Below are 16,302 nucleotides of genomic sequence, written 5' to 3' on the forward strand. Positions count from 1 at the left end.
ATTCTTAAAAAGAAACGAGTGGTGCCATTTTTCGTTCAATATATTATCACACCGGCTTCACACCACACCTGTATATGCCTACGGTGCTTTCAGAGCGGCATTGTTTTATGCGAAGCCACTATGAATGACACCAAATTTTTCCGTGAGAAACAGACTGATAAGTGGCTGTGCCATATTTTCTGTGAATGGTAAAAATCAAACTGATTGCCTCATGCAGATATATTCAAGATTAATAGTGGCGTATAAACTAAAATGAAGCCCTAATTTGGCACAAAGGTAGGTGGATGGATAAATGCATGGATAATAACAACCCTTTTAAACTGTAACGTAGGAGCACAGAGAAGGCATAGAACATTGTGTTATCTTTTTCTGACATTTTCTTTAAACAACAAATTTCAATTAGTTGGTGGCTGCACGGGATATGACTTCTGAAATCCTCTCCTTAGATAATTTCACTGCTTTCATGCCGCCAGTCCTGTAGTCGTTTTTTAGTCGCGTCTACCAAATATCAGTTTACATTTCCTCTGTTCACCTTCAACTTAGACGTCCGGGATATCGACTGTTCCAGCATCGGCATCTTAATGGATTTTCAAGAACGAGTTGACGGGATAGTTGGTTTTGCATCGTGAATATACAGCGCAAAGCAAAATAGAAGGAACAGAAGCAGTGAAAGCGCTCGTGTGTCTTTTCTCCTTCTGTTCATTGTGTTGTGCATCGCGCTGTATATTAACCATCTGAATCGACCATGTTACATTCCAACAAAATATACTTTATCATTTCTTCAGAGATACCACGTACGGCACATGAATAATTAATATGGCGATACTTCTCTGGACTGCGCTTTCTAAGGCACCATAAGATCGCTCGAAATGACGCAGTACTGATGGTTAAATTACAATCAAACAATTTTTTTTGGTTCCCCTTTGCTCCTTGCTTTCTTTCCGTGTGCGGCCCAAGTTTTTTTTTTCATCGAATTCATCATTCCCATTGCCGCATTGCGCCCGCTTTTAGTGCTCTTTAATATCCTATTACGGTTTTCTGCTTGCCTTTTGGTTACTTTTCCGGTCTTTTTCGACCACTAAGAGCCCATCCTCTTTCTGTGCATACATGAATATCATACTTGCCCATTCGTTTCAGTCCATTTTTCATAGCGACAAGATTTTACTTTGTGCTTCCCGAGATTCAAATGACGCGCAGTTTATCGCCATTTGATGGTTATCACTTTCGTTCCGGGTAAAGCGAACCCCCAAAGTTTTCTTGCCGTGACGGCCACTTATTTCGTAGAAAACTTGACAGTGCAGGAATGAGGAAATTTTCTGCTCGGTCAAATTATGTATTCTTTTCAGCGCTTAAGAAAATAAACCGTGTTAGAGCAGTTAAATCTGATTAAGTGAGCCCTGAAGTGATAGCCATCAAATCGCATTAGTGTGTGCAGTCGTGGACAGGACAAAATGAATTACGCCTCCGGTTCAAAATAGCGGGTCAGCACCATCTGGTGGAAATGCTGCCTGGTGTCAATACGTCTACGTGACCATGTCCGCCATCTTAGCTCGCAGCCTGTCCAAATCACAGTGTTGCTTTGTGCGCTCTTTAATCGTAGCGACAAGCGCGAGATGACGCTGCTGTACACGCCGCTGCTAGTACGCTGTCGGAATTGCTTGCCGCCCAGATCGTTCAACGCCCTGTGCTCTCGCGCTGAGGACTTTCGCTTAAGCTGCGCCAACAGCAGCGCTTCCAGCGTCCAGATAAATGAGGTGAAAGAAACTTTGAGAGCAGTAAACAGAAAAAAACGAAAGCCGGCAGTTCCCCACGCTACGGGCCTGGTGTTCGAATCCGGGCGCTTTATCGTGAGAGGTTGCTTACAGTGCACAGCGAAACGCAGACTGCTGCTGAGCCGGCGCAAACTTGACGCATCCTTAAAATGAACTAAGTGTGGCAGCAGCGGTACATGACACTAACTTATCTGTATTTCGCCGGTAGTAGGAACGACGTACCAATGTTCTGGGCCACACTTAGTTCATAATGATGAGATGCTTTTCACATAACGCGAGCACTAGATCGCAAGCCGCCTGTTGGCCTGCGATGAGCAAAAGATGATAACAACGAATTTAAACTTGACCTGATATGCCGGCTCAAGAGCGTCTTGAGGAAAAGATTCATCGTGTGACTTTACATCGAAGGTATAATCCAGAGGGAAATCTTTAGGCTTACAGGAAGAACAAGAGCCGGTGTAAATCGCATATCTCAAGCGTACCGACACGAAGCCAGATTCAGAGATGCATGCCGTAAAGGGCAAACAAAAAAACGAAAACGGATCAGCTGATAGTTGCCACAGCCGTGGCAGACCCCCATCATTCTGCAAGAGGTATCATAGAGGCACTGCACCTCCACGTATCATACAAAACCATTCAGAGGAGGCTTCAACAAGCTGCACTGCATAACCACATCTCTTACCAGAAGCCCCTACTCACAGAATTGCAAGGATCAAGGCTAGAATACGCAAAGCAAGTGGTTGAGGGGGCCATCGAAAATTAGAGAAAACATGTTTTCAGAGCCGAATTTGCATTCTCTGTCAACGTTGCAGAAGTTCTGGCTGCAGAAAGAAACACGGTACGTTACTGAATATGCAGCATACAAAGAAAGTGTCGCTGGCTAGCAATTCTAGATGATTTTCTTCTAGGGCGAATAATATGCAATAACTTCTGCCAGAGGGCATTTATGGTATTTTGGTAAACAAATAAACAGCCGCAAGCAAGTGCGCTTTATCCGTCGCCCCCATTGATCAGTAGGACGCCTTCCTTAGCAATGGCACATGAGATAAGGACAACCAAAGAAGTCCATATAACGGGTTGATCACAGAGAGTGGTAGCCGTCTTTGTTTATCAATACAGCTGAGCAAAACATGCATAGTGTTTTAGAAAAACACGCACTCTGCTGTAGTGCATGAGTAGTCTAGTAGTCCGGTAGCATATTGCTGGCGACATCACCAACTTTTACTTTTTTGAAATTGTGCGCTGATATCTGAGGCCTAATATTCTCTTGCAAACGGCGAAAAATAAGGTTTAAGAGCTCTCGTAACGGATCCTCCTATGCTTGCACGTCGCACTGACAAGCCACCGAAAATCTTCAAGGCAAAGCACTTTTTATTTGGAAAGCCTCATAATTTCTAGCGCTCAGCGGTAGAGCCACATGCTTGCTTTTTTGGCGTTATGGTGCTGCAAAAATAAGATTCAATTCCAGTTCCATCTACCTCCTAAATTTTTCAGATGAAACAATAAAAAATTCATGCCTGTGCATCATTATGAACCAGCTTGATGAAGGCTTCGGCTGTGACACTGCGATGTGCACAAAAGATCCTCGGAGGATTTGTGAACGCGGTGCGTCGACAGCAGTGCGTCGGAGAGCGGATCGTTGCGCGTGTGCGCGTGCGAAGGGTGTGCGCGAGGCGACGACGACAAAGAGCGTGGCGAGCACGAGAGCTGACGTGTAAGAAAACCGAAGTTTAATGGAAGGCAGCGCAGCGGAGATCGCGTCATTCAAGCGTGGAGGTGGCAGCCGTCGGACGTTGGGTCCGTGCTGCCGTGACCTCCCTTGTATCACCGAGGTAAGCCTCCTGCATGCATTGCAAGTGTGGAGGTGGCAGCTGATGGATTGCGGGTCCGTACTGCTTAAACGTACTCTCGGTTAGCCTATTTTAAAGCTCTGGCTTTTCGGGCCGCTGTCGACAGTGTGTGGCTACGATTCTCCTGCTGCTGCCAAGTTTTTCGGGCTCTTGACGGGAGATCACCGGCGTCTCCCTGTGTTCCTCTCCGCTCCTAATACCGCCTGGCTTCCTTCCGTCGCTTCCTTCGACGCAGCGCCAGCGACGCGTCGCACGGCAACCACCCGCGTACGCCCTGTCTGCAATGCATCCCCGCTTCACATGGGATGCTCCACATCTGGTGAACTCTTTCTTTTATACTGTAGTGTTGTACGCTTGTTGAGTGAGTGTTTTTCTTGTTGGCATGTGCGTTTCTTATTGGTCCGTTTTCCTTTTAATTGTAAATACGGCTTCATTTTGTTTGATCTCATTGTTCTCTCATTCGAACCTGAACGCGATAGCGTTCCCCTGCGGAAAGTCGGGGACGCGCTACCAATTCGCCACAGATTGGCGTCCGCGCGACAGGACAAAGCCGTGGGTTTTAAAGTATAAGGAAACGATGAGCACGCTAAAGGAGATAGTTGAGTTAGGGAAAGAGTGGGGGTTGAAAGACGCCGAGCTGCACACGTGAGTGTCTGCCGAGCAAGAGAAGGAATGTGCGCACGTGAAGCCGAACGCGAGGCCTAACGCGAGCGTGAAAAGGCGCTCGAGTATGCAAAATTGTTAGCGGAAGTCGCATGCGAGCATGCAAAGTTGTTAGCAGAAGCTAAAGAGCATAGATTGCAGGTTCAGTTAAGGCTCGAAGAAGCTGGAGGGGATAGTCGTGAACCCTCATCGGGGCCCTCAGCAGCGGTTTGCACACACAAATTGATCCCGCCTTTCGACGATCGCAGGGATGATTTGGACGCATACCTCAAACGTTTTGATCGTATCGCAGAAGGGCACACCTGGCCCAAGGAAAAATGGGCGACAGCCCTTAGTATGTCTTTGACTGTGGAGGCTCTCCGTGTGTACGGTCGATTGTCTCCCACAGATTCTATAGATTATGATAAGGCGAAAGTAGCCCTGATCCAACATTTTCGGTTTACAGCAAAAGGTAATCGCGAAAGGTTTCGCGAATGTAAGCCGCTTGATAAAGAAACAGGCAAGCAATTCGCAGCGCGTTTGCTCAGTTTTTTCGATCGATGGGTCGAGATGACGGGAACGGCCACAACGTACAATGATTAACGTGACTTGGTGGTGGCCGAACAGTTCATTAGGGACTGTCATAGTAGTCTGGCGATTTTACTTAGAGAAAGAGAGTGGAAGACGCTGGACAAAATGGCTGATGCAGCAGACAACTTTCGAGAGGCCCAGCGGCAACGAAGCTTGTCTTCATTCAAAGAATCGTTCGAGGTGGGCATTCCGAGATAGAATGATGTACCATCAAGTAGACAGTCAGGAAGGTGCCTCATTTGTAACCGACTGGGACCTAAGGCTGCAGACTGTCGCTCTAAGCCAAAACAGGTTTATTGGGTTTACGGTCAAAAAACAGGGCATGAAGTAAGTTCCTGCTCAAGAAAGCACGAAAACCAGAAGCAATCGTCCCCTTGTGTCCAAAGATAGAGTTTTGCGTCTGAAACTGTGTCCACAATGGCAGATAGGCTTCAGGCTTCAACCAGCTGAGGATTTGATGGTGGCTGAGCTTGTACGGGGAAAGCCGGCAGACTCAAACAACATGCCTGTCCTAGAGGAAGAGCTCCGAAATCTCCCCGACGTGTTTTACAGAACACGGGGAGCAATACAGTGGTAGTGCGGAGGGCCCTAGTTCCTGGCTCAGCTCTCACTGGCTCGACATCTACGGTGTTCCTTATTGATGGCAGTAGTCTGCAAGTTCGCGAGGCAGAAGTCTATATCGCTTCCCTTTATTTCACTGGCACGGCGCTGGTGAAATGCATGGAGACAGCCTTGTACGATATCATATTTGTAAATATACCGGAGGCCAGCGAGCCGTTAAATCCATACTTTGTTTGGAAGAAATTGGAGGGCGTTGCTAAATTATGTCCTGGCATAGTCAATGACAAGGTCGCCAGTTAAAATGTCGAGGGCGAAGGCACAGAAGTGATGTTGGTTGGAAAGGAGGGAAAATACTGTTTTAAACGTTGATCCCAGGAGGTTCACTAAGGAAATGCTAGAAGCGGAGCAAAGAGACGATGTATCATTGAATGCATGTTGGGTGAAAATAGGCAAGGTGTTCCATGGCAAGCACGGCACTTCGCACTCGTATTCTGTTGAATAGGGTTTGCTGTACCGCCTCTATCATCTCGCCTCTGGCAGAGAGGTTCGACAGGTAGTACTTCCCAAGTCTTGCCAATCACAGGTGTTGAGGCCTGCCCACGATAGCACGTTGGAGGGGCATCAGGGCATTAAGAAGACCACAGATCGAGTTTTGCAAGAATTTTACTGGCCGGGAGTGCAGGAGGAGATTAAGAGGTATGTCCGGCAGTGTGACACCTGCCAAAAGACGTGCCCAAAAGTTAAAGTAGAGAAAACTCCGTTGGGACGCATGCCTCCTATCGACACTCCATTTGATCGGGTTGCTGTCAATATTGTCGGTCTGCTGTCGCCCACCTCGATGAAAGGGAGTAGATATAATCTTGCTCTGCTTGATTTTGCCACGCGGAGTCCCGATTCCTTGGCTCTGCTAAAGATAGATTCAGCAACCGCGACATGTTTGGTCGAGATGTTTTCAAGAATAGGTTTCCTGAGAGAGATCCTCTGTGATCAGGGCTCCTGTATTACTTCCGAGATGATGAGAGAGCTCAATGATCTCTTAGCGGTGAAACATCTCAGCACGAGCCCTTACCATCCAATGTACAACGAAGTGGCGGACAAATTTAAAGGCACACTCAAGCAGATGCTACAGAAGCTGAGTCAGGAGCAGTCCAAAACTTTCGATCATTATATCGCTCTGCTGCTGCTGGCGTACAGAGAGGTACCGCAGGTGAGTCTGGGGTTTTCTCTATTTGAGTTGATATTTGGACGTCACGTGCGAGGACCGCTCGCTGCCCTCAGAGAGCTCTGGACAAGGTAAGAACTTGGAGAAGACAGCAAGACGACCTATGGTTACGTTCTCAATCTAAGGGAACGTCAGGAGCAAACTTTGAGAGCGGCACATCAAAATCTGTTGCGTGCCCAAGTCTCACAAGAAATACTATGACAGGAACAGAAACAAGCGGCATTTAAGGGTTGGAGGTCGTGCCCTCATTTTTTTTTTTGCCAAGCAGCCACAATAAACTGCTATTGCAGTGGAAAGGTCCATTTGTGGTTTGTGGAAAAAAGAACGACGTGGATTATTGGATCGGCTTGGGCCACACTAAGAAGCTTTTCCACATCAATATGCTTAAACGGTACGAAGAGCGTGCGTCCCAAGAGACCATGCAGGCGTCTTCTTTTGTCGTAATGCGCTGATTGCATGAGTAGTTTATAAATTAACGGAGGGTAATGCCCAATGTAAAGTGCTGCTATCTGGTGTGCTTGCAATGGTTACCTGTGCAAATGTAGTCTGGGAGTGTCGAAAAGTTGTTTATTTCTCTTGGTTTTCCGGTTAAGTATTCCTCAGTATGAAAATTTTCGCCTTTATGATGAAGACAGGTTTAAAGTCCTTGTTTGATGTTTCGTAATATTTTTATTTTCTCTTTTTCTAGATTTATTATGTTTGACCACAAGTTTCCCCTGTCCACGTTTCTATGCGCATCCATGTGTCACTGTGTAAAGTGCCTTCGGTGATTTTGACAGTGTTTAACTTGTCTGTTTACCACATGAACATAAGTGTTGTGTCCACCAGCGGTAGTTTTTGTATGTGAAAAAAAACGTTTTCTGAAGGGGGGGGGGGGGGGGGGCATATGTGAGGTGCACAAAAAGATCGTCGGAGGATCTGTGAACGCGCTGCGTCGACAGCGGGGCGTCGGACAGTGGAGCGCTGCGCGTGCCATCCCAGCGTTGCGCGTGCTCGCGTGAGAAGGGTGTGTGCGAGGTGACAAAGAGCGTGGCAAGTACGAGGAGCAGAGAGCTAACGGTCAGAAAACAGGGATGTTAAGACAGCGCAGCGAAGGTCTTGTCATGCAAGCGTGGAGGTGGCAGCCGTAGGACATTGGGTCCGTGCTGCCGTGACCTCTCTTGGATCACCGACGTAAGCCTCCTGCGCTCTTGGCAAGTGTGGAAGTGGCAGCCGGTGGATTAAGGGTCCGTTCTGTTTAAAGGTACCCTTGAATAGCCAGTTTTAAGCCTATGGCGTTTCGGGCCACCGTCAACAGGATCTGGCTACGATCCTCCTGCTGCTGCCAAGTTCTTCGGGCTCTTGACGGGAGACCACCAGCGTCTCCCTGCGCTCTTCTCCGCTCCTACTACAACTTGGCTCCCTTCCGTCGCTTCCTTCGACGCATCGTCAACGACGCGTCACACTCCATCGACCCGCGTTCGCCCTATCTGCAATGCATCCCCGCTTCACATGGGACGCTCCACATCTGGCGAACTCTGTCTTTTAAAGAAATTCTGTAGTGTTGGACGCTTGTTGAGTTTGTGTTTTTCTTGTTGGCGTGTGCGTTTTTATTGGCCCTTTTTCCTTTAATATATAAATACGGCCTAGTTTTGTTTTGTTTGATCTCTGTTTTCTTTTTGGAGTCTACACGCGATAGCGTTCCCCTTCGAACGTGGGGGACGCGCTACTAACTCGCAACAGACATTAACTCCCAGGAATAGCTTGTACGAAAACATAAGGTAGATTATGCTGAACATCCATTATCTTGACATTACGGCAGTTTTAGAGTGAACCGCCGTTGTGAGCCTGCTGAGTAGTCATCCGCCCTCAACGAATAGGTTCTCAGCCACCTCAAGATTTCCTTCGCAGAACGGCATGCATGGTGCGAGTTCGCATTTTACACAACAATACATTTTATAACAGTTCACATTGCTCAATGATCCTCATGAAATGTCTACATACTTCTCATTAATGTGTGTTATTATGCATGCTAACGCTAACAGAGAGAATAAAATTTGCCCATATGGCAAGCAACCGGCAGCTGTTATTCCCTAAACCATTCTAATGAGGGCATTGTGGTTTCAGCGAAAATAGCTCTAAACGGCATTATAAAAACAATGTATGAGCTACAAAGCTACCTGTTAGTAAATGGAGTGAAGGTAATCAGACGATGCAATTCTGCACGAATTTCTACAAGCTAGTGCAAACCACTGGCATTGCTGGAGAGTGGACTGACAATAAAAGGACCAAACTATCACGACAACAAACGAAAATAAAGCACACTTCGTAATGCTTTACTATGACACCAACGACAATTCCGATGTAACATTCACTGTGACATAAGACAATATCATATCCGTGTCACAATCAGTGATGCAACCACTTCCATGATAGTGGTCGGCTTCAACGCAACACAAAGCACGCATTCATTATTATACTAAGTATGTGACATCTTCAGAGGCAGGCAACAGTGCCAAGTTAACATATCTTCCGTGTATGCAGCCAGTAAACTCAAAAGCCATTAATAAAAATTTGCACGAGGTCACTAAACTACTTCACAGAAAGCCACCGGGCCAGTTGGTGCATGGTTCTTGGCAAAACCGCGCAGGGTAAAAGGACACCGGCAAGATGACACAGATACAGCGCTAACTGACGAACTCATTGCTTTGCGCAGTAAATACAGGAAGCATCATCCAAAATACCGAGAACAAAGGTCATGGAATCATCATTTTGTGACATCTCTCGTGGTTATTTACCCAGATATAATCACGGATTATATCGTGACTGGATTACATACCCAGTCAAATTCTTTTGCATTAAAATTAGGGATGATGTGCTTACGCAGGTTGACGAATTCGTATATAATATGTACACCTCACATATCTCGCGCAAGAGCTATCGATTATATTTCCTCAGAATTTTACAACATCGAAAGCGCGGAATGCATTCACTGTACAACACGTGTCTTGCTTGCTTGCTGCCATGTCCTATCTGTGTTGCCGAAATGCTCCGTTAGATGAATGTTGACACGGCGGCAATTTTTCCCAACTTATGATGTTCTGCAACATATAATCATCTTCATCATTATCTTGGTTTACAAAGAGATTTTGTGAACGAAGTCACGGTCGCATGCTGTGAATTTGTCTCCTTGCTTCGTCTTACACCGGGCGGCCTTTGAAGCATTTTTGCTGGGTGCATTGCGTACTAAGTTCACAGCAGTTCGTCCGACCACTTTCTTTAGCGCGTGGCTGATATTGTGCACCTAAGACATGACAGCTAACTTCCGTCTTCTTACTGAAGCCTCGTTGGGGTAGATCGGCAAATTTCTTTCATTAAATTGAAGTCAAGACTACAGATGAGGTCATCAGGAAACTAGCTTCACGTAACCATTTCAGTCGGGCCTCGACACTTTCCTGCTGACGGTCAATATAAAATCTGTTTGGGGCATTTTTCATTGTGTCTGTAGCCATAGCTTTTTTTCCACTGCGGAAGACAACACAAACATTGATGGGCACCGGTGATGTACAGTCATAGATAGAAAAACTGAACCTGTTCCTGCAATGGCATTCGTATGGTCAGCTCAAAGTTGGCAAGAACTTCGAAGGTCTTAAAGATGTCAACAATGCTTTTGTTTTTCCCTTGGTTAGCTTGTGGATTACTAGGAAGTTGTACAGAAATCGGAAGGCCGTTATCATATTCGTGCCACGAAAAGCTTCTATTAGTAGGCGATCATGACAAGCAAGTCAGCAGAAGGTCACTGAGAATTGGTGCAACGCAGTAATTGGTGCAAACTCCTTGCCACTGAGTGTACAGATCATCATTCAACTTTAAATTAGGTAGAACGCAAATGTATGGTTAACAAGTCCACGAATCCATCTGCCTTAACTCCGCATTGGACCTGGAATCGTACTGCTCACATGGAACCAATGGCTTCTCTTACCATCTCAAACAAGGCGGTATGTGGCGGCGTGTAATGTACGTAACTCCTTAATTACAATAGAGTAGACACTTCTAGACAGCTGTTCGACAGGAATGCAGGCATTTCTGGCTTCTTTGCCAGGAAAAGATCTTCCACGGTGAGGAAGGAGAGCAATTCTGGCAGATAACGCCCTAAGGGCTGCTCCCTGATCCCTGTTCAGAGACAATTACATAAAAAGGGCAGTTATATTTGTGTGTTTCTGCCGTAAAGAAGGCATAGGTCCTCACCCTTCACAGCAGGTCCTACTTTGATCAAGTTGTTTGCTTCACACAAGTTTTTTGGCTTCGTTCTTCAACGTTTGGCACTTGACATTCTTTTGCAGCTTGTAGAATTTGTTTACAATGGCTTCATTTGTTTTCGCAGAAAATAGCTAAAATTAATATGCAACACGCTTCAAAGACCGCCCCGTGCAAAATGAAGCAGAGACAAATGCACAGTAAGCGACATTGGCTTAGTGTACAAGACCCTTCTGTCATGAGGAGCGTCATATATTGAGAAATAAGGTCGGTATGTCAAAATAGATCTAAAGCAACATGTCGGCAATACAGACAGGACATGACAGCATAGTAGCAGGCACTTGTCGGACTATGAGTGCATTCGACATTTTTGATAATGTAAAACTATGAGGAAATATAATGGATAGCTCATGCGCGGGATAAACCAGACGAACATCATACATGAGATTTGTTCAACCTGCGTAAGCACATCGTCAGTATTGTTAATGAAAAAAGGAATTGACTATCTGGATAAATAATCACAGCATATGTGACAAAATGACGATTCCGTGACTTTCCTCCTCCTCATTTTGGATGACGCTTCCAGTCTTTATTTTGAGCAATGCAATAAATTCCTCAGTTAGCGTTTTATCTGTGTCTTGCTTGTGTCCTGTTAGCCAGCATGCTGTTTTGCCAAGATTAAAATACTGTCACACAATTTTAAAAGATTACGTCTAGATCCGGAAAGCGACCACAAGGGATTCCAAGGAGATGTTTGTTTCTGCAACCACTTTTGAAGAAATACATACACATAAACTTGTGCCTTTGGAGATCACCCAATGCAAGCTGTAGCATCGAAATGTTCTCAACAAGCCAAGCAAATTTCTTACTCCACGAGTTCTGGTTCCCTTTTTTTAAGGCATACATCCAGATGTAGTGAACATTAGTTCAAACTAGATAAATATAATAAATGATTTCGCAAACATCGCTTGTGTAAAATGGCGTTAACAAATGGCCACATTCATCCTTAGGACAGACCTGCATTTCATCTGCCGTTACATATGAAACATGAAAATACCAAGCAGCCAGGTGAATGAATAAAAGTTTCTCGAAAATTAAAGGTACATACAGTCATACCACTCCACTTGTCCAGTTGAGTATACTGCTCAGAAGCAGCAGTATCCATATGAGGCTAATGCCTGCATCAAAAATTAGGTGCAAAGCAATACAAATTTGCGTAAAAGAGGCAAAGCAAACTAACTGCATGGTATGAAACCATTACAATTATGCAAGCAGAAAAATTGCGTTCTACCTATACTCCAATAAAAATCGAGCTGCAAAAATATGATAAAAGCTCCTTCATACTTGCACACTGTTGGCATTTAAATGTCATTGGGCCTTCCAGGCCAATGATCCAGACATAGTACTCAACCGTCTTCGATTTCTGATAAAAAGTATTGTCTTATTGCATTACTATGACAAACATTTGGCCAGCTTCTTTTGACAGAATAGATTTTTGTGTCGCCACCGCCATCTCAAGTTTCAAATTGGTATCCAAACCTAGCATTGCAAAAAAAATTGTAAAAAAACATTCTTACGAATGACTATGAAACTTACTTTATAGAAATAAAAAGTATTGCGCTTCCATATGCACTAAAGTGAACTTATTTTGTTTTAAACAAAACATGTAAGAAGGTACAAACGAAACATGTAAGAAGGTACAAAATATGAAACTTTCAAATCGTGTATCAAATTGTATATTCTCACCGCTGTTATTCCAACTTTTTTTCCAAGCTGTCAAGAAGGCAAAAAGGCCACACAAATGTTTCAGAGAGCAAAAAGCATAATGCATGTCAGGAAAAGAATTCTAAACTTGAGAAAATTTGCTTCTTAAGACATTCAGATCTAATACATAATGCGGCGATCTTAAAATATGACAGATAGGAAGTTGAACATTGCCTTTTAATGGCATTTATTTATATAAGTTTAATCGAAGCATTTTGTTTTAAGTGAGAAAACATTTTTGCAAGTTGAGTTCCTGCGTTCAACATCTAACATTTTTGGTGCCTTCTCACTGCAACACATTTTGCCGCCGGTTGAAAATATACACAGAAACAGTACTCCAATGCCAAAATACAATGGTGTGCTGAGCTTCAATGCCACCAGGTTCGTCAATACAGAAGCCTGCTGAAGGGTACTATTACAAGAAGTAAATATAAGGTGGCCGGATGGCAGAACTGCTATTGTTCCTCAACACAAACCGTACTGAGCCAGGAAGCACATTTTGCGGTATAACCAATCAGAGTTTAAAACCTTTACTACCATGAAAATGATTTCAATTTTTCAGTGGAATGAACTTTTTCACCACGTCACATACGAAGAGTGCTTGTGACTGCACTGGAGGAACTGTGAGGCCCTTGACAGACAAAGAAACTATTAAAAGGCCATATAAAAGTCAAATACTGCTCTATGAGCTGTTTACATAGGTGAAAAAAAAAAAACGTTCAAGTGTGTTGTAGCCCTCTAAGTGCTCCAACAAATGAGTGAAGGCAGCGGAGGCGAACTCACAAGGCGGTTTACAAGAGCACTACCATTAAGAGGAATACGCTAGTTTCACCATATCGAGCCTTTATCTCTCTCTCAATGGTGCATGCTGGACTTATATCATGCTCGAGTTGAAAGTGACAAAATGTGAATGAACATACCAGCGGACCTTTCAAAGCCAAAACATAAGGAGCATACATCTCGAGCCCTGTGCAGCGTGCAATGCTGGGATAGAACGCATGGACGTAAACTGCAAATTTATTTCTCGCTTAAAACAAAAATTTTTTCAATTAAACTTATAGAAATAAATCCTACTGCCATTAGTAAACAAATTACGACCATGTCACCTTACAACAGGTCGCACAATATGCCCCAAAAATAGAATATTTTTGCTGACATGCCTTACAGTTTTTTTATCTCTGAAACATTTTTATCACCTTTTTTGCCTTTTGTTTTTGTGTTGGATTTTATGGCACATAGGCAACTGAGGCCATCATGCGCCAAACACAAGGTATTGGAAACGTTTTTTTGTTGAATATTACAGAAATGTAAAAACATTATCAACATATTTGGAACTTATTTGCTTAATGAAGGGTTTCAGAAAACTACGTTAAACAGCATACAAATTGGTTTGCAATAATCCTGTGCTGACTACGAACTAGCAAGGATGTACAAGTAAATGAGGTCACGGTTAGGCTATGTACCGGGTTTCATGAAGTCGCTTGATGAAGAAAAGAAGGAAAAGTGGCCCAAAAGAAAACCTAACATACAACATAAAAAGAAGCTTGCTGAAAAACTTAGACGCACCTTTGCTTCTATACTGCTCATAAATATTTCCCACTGGCATCAAGGTGAAAGCTGTGGGCTCCCATGTGGATGTGGATGTTTCCCCTGCAGACAACCATTTAAGACCATCATGATTACAGACCTCGACAATGTATTAATTAGGTCACCCTGGCCGAACAGTGAACTTTTAAGAAATTGAGAAAGCAAGTTGAACATACGTAGCATGAACAGCAATGGATTCCTTAATCTGGGTGGCGTTCTAAAATCAACTATAAACCAAAATAGATGGCAACGTCAACAAATTGCAAAGCGGCCTGATGCACAAAACGAACGGAAGTAAGCGCCTCTGCAGCGGACAGAAATTAAAAGTTTATCTCAGACGTCACGCTTACGCAAAGTATTCTACGCAGAGATACGGCACAGTCCCTACACACAGCTGCAAAAATTACCACGCACGAGTAAACCGTAGGACAAGGAATTTGACGAAATAGCGTTAAACGGCTTTAAATTTGCCAGAACACACATAGTAGTGCTCTTAAGCAGCATGCGTCAGTACTCTGCAACATTCGTCTCGTCAAAAAAAAAAACAGTTCTGTGAACAATGATTCCCGGCGAAGTCTGATCTGGCGCTGCTTCTCTTCCTAGGATACAAGCAAAGAGCGGCATGTTATACTGCAGACCTTGGCACTTAGGTACTTAGCAACGGAACGCCCTGAGACCGCTCTTCCATAACATATGCTTTGTAAAATGGGAACCAGCATGCATTAAGAAATAGGATTGCTTTCCATTCGAGGCAGGTGCGTGGTAGTGCTGAGCTGCTCTACTTCTCCACATCGTGGCGACGCTCGTCGTTTTCACTAACGCCAACTTCAGGACAATGAATGCTACATTGCAAATACATTCTGGCGCATGAACACGCGCACATAATAACATCGCCCGTGCTTTCTGACTTCAAATCTGTACAATGTGAAGGAGCGCTGCCCTTTCTGCCAACCTAGAACAAAGAAATGCATTCGGCAGAGCGGCTGCTTCTCTCCTGATACGTCACATACGGCACTTGGACAACAGTGAACGAACCTACGCACTTTTCCAGTTATATATACACACTAAAATACTTCAGTTCACTACGGTACCTTGAAAAACGTGGTCCAAAACGCTTTCTCGTGAACCGCTCAAGCGCGCACACCGCGACGCAATGACGAGCAGGCTTAAAAATAAAAGCCGACACAGGCCCGACAGTACCAGTGGCCGCCTAGCGGCAGAACTTTAGTTTCGCTTTCAGTTTTCAATTGCAATGTGTACGGGAGCTGGAATCCTTTTGCACCATGGGAGCAGCATACACAGCCATTGCTAAAAGTTGCCAGTTATGGAAAATAAGAGCGATTGAACAGGCTATATTTCTTCAGATGGAAAGTTACCATCAATTCGCCCCTTTTTTATTGTTTTTAAATTTCACTCTAGAAGCTGTGTTTCGATGGTGGCAAAATGTACAACAAAAAATTGTAGCCTATGTCGTGGAAAGAGGAGGGGAGAATGAAATGTATGGCAGGCAAAAAATAGCACATTCTAGGACGGCTCCCTCCCGAACAGATATCCCGGAATGTTCCGGAAGACGTTGGGACGTTGCCTGCGGGAGGTGTTCCTTCACTAGTTACACGTAATCGGCGGCAGTGTTGTTGACACGGAACAGGTGTAGTGCGGTCGTACGGCAGCATTGTGCGAACACGCGTAACATGAATCTGTGGCATGGACTCCATGGCGGTGTTAGGTACTCTCATGGATGCGTCATGTCTGTTGGCTGTTTACTGCAAGCCGGGGCGCACGCGCCTTCTCAGCCTCCCTTCTGCATGCGCGTCGTCCTGGCGCCGCGGCTTTCGATCGGAGAGACCGCTGCGCTACGCGCTGCGCTTGTAACCCGTGCAATCTTCGAAGGTCCGCGCAGGGTCGGTGACAGGGCATTCGTGGTGAGGTTGTTTAGAGAGGCGGGAGAGGGGCTTTAGGGTGCCGTGTTATATTTTGGATAAGCATAATGTCCCTAGGTCTGCAGCATTGCTCTTCATAAAATTAAATGTATCAACAAAACGCAGCGGCAATTGAGAGCAGCACATGCCGAAGATCG

The 16,302-nt window shown here is 44.8% G+C and overlaps 1 long non-coding RNA gene across 1 annotated transcript in view; it reads right to left on the reverse strand.

Moving 5' to 3' along the window:
- Nucleotides 1-15,391, reverse strand: part of LOC144123100 (uncharacterized) — a 36,147-nt gene extending 20,756 nt beyond the window's left edge. Inside the window, exons 1-2 of the long non-coding RNA XR_013313004.1 lie at nucleotides 15,317-15,391; nucleotides 14,205-14,288 (exon numbers count right to left, since the gene is read on the reverse strand). This is a non-coding gene — a long non-coding RNA (uncharacterized LOC144123100). The remainder of the gene's footprint in view (nucleotides 1-14,204; nucleotides 14,289-15,316) is intronic.
- Between the last annotated feature and the right edge of the window lie 911 nt (nucleotides 15,392-16,302).

Source organism: Amblyomma americanum, chromosome 3 (assembly GCF_052857255.1).
Source record: "Amblyomma americanum isolate KBUSLIRL-KWMA chromosome 3, ASM5285725v1, whole genome shotgun sequence".
Lineage (NCBI taxonomy): Eukaryota > Metazoa > Arthropoda > Arachnida > Ixodida > Ixodidae > Amblyomma > Amblyomma americanum.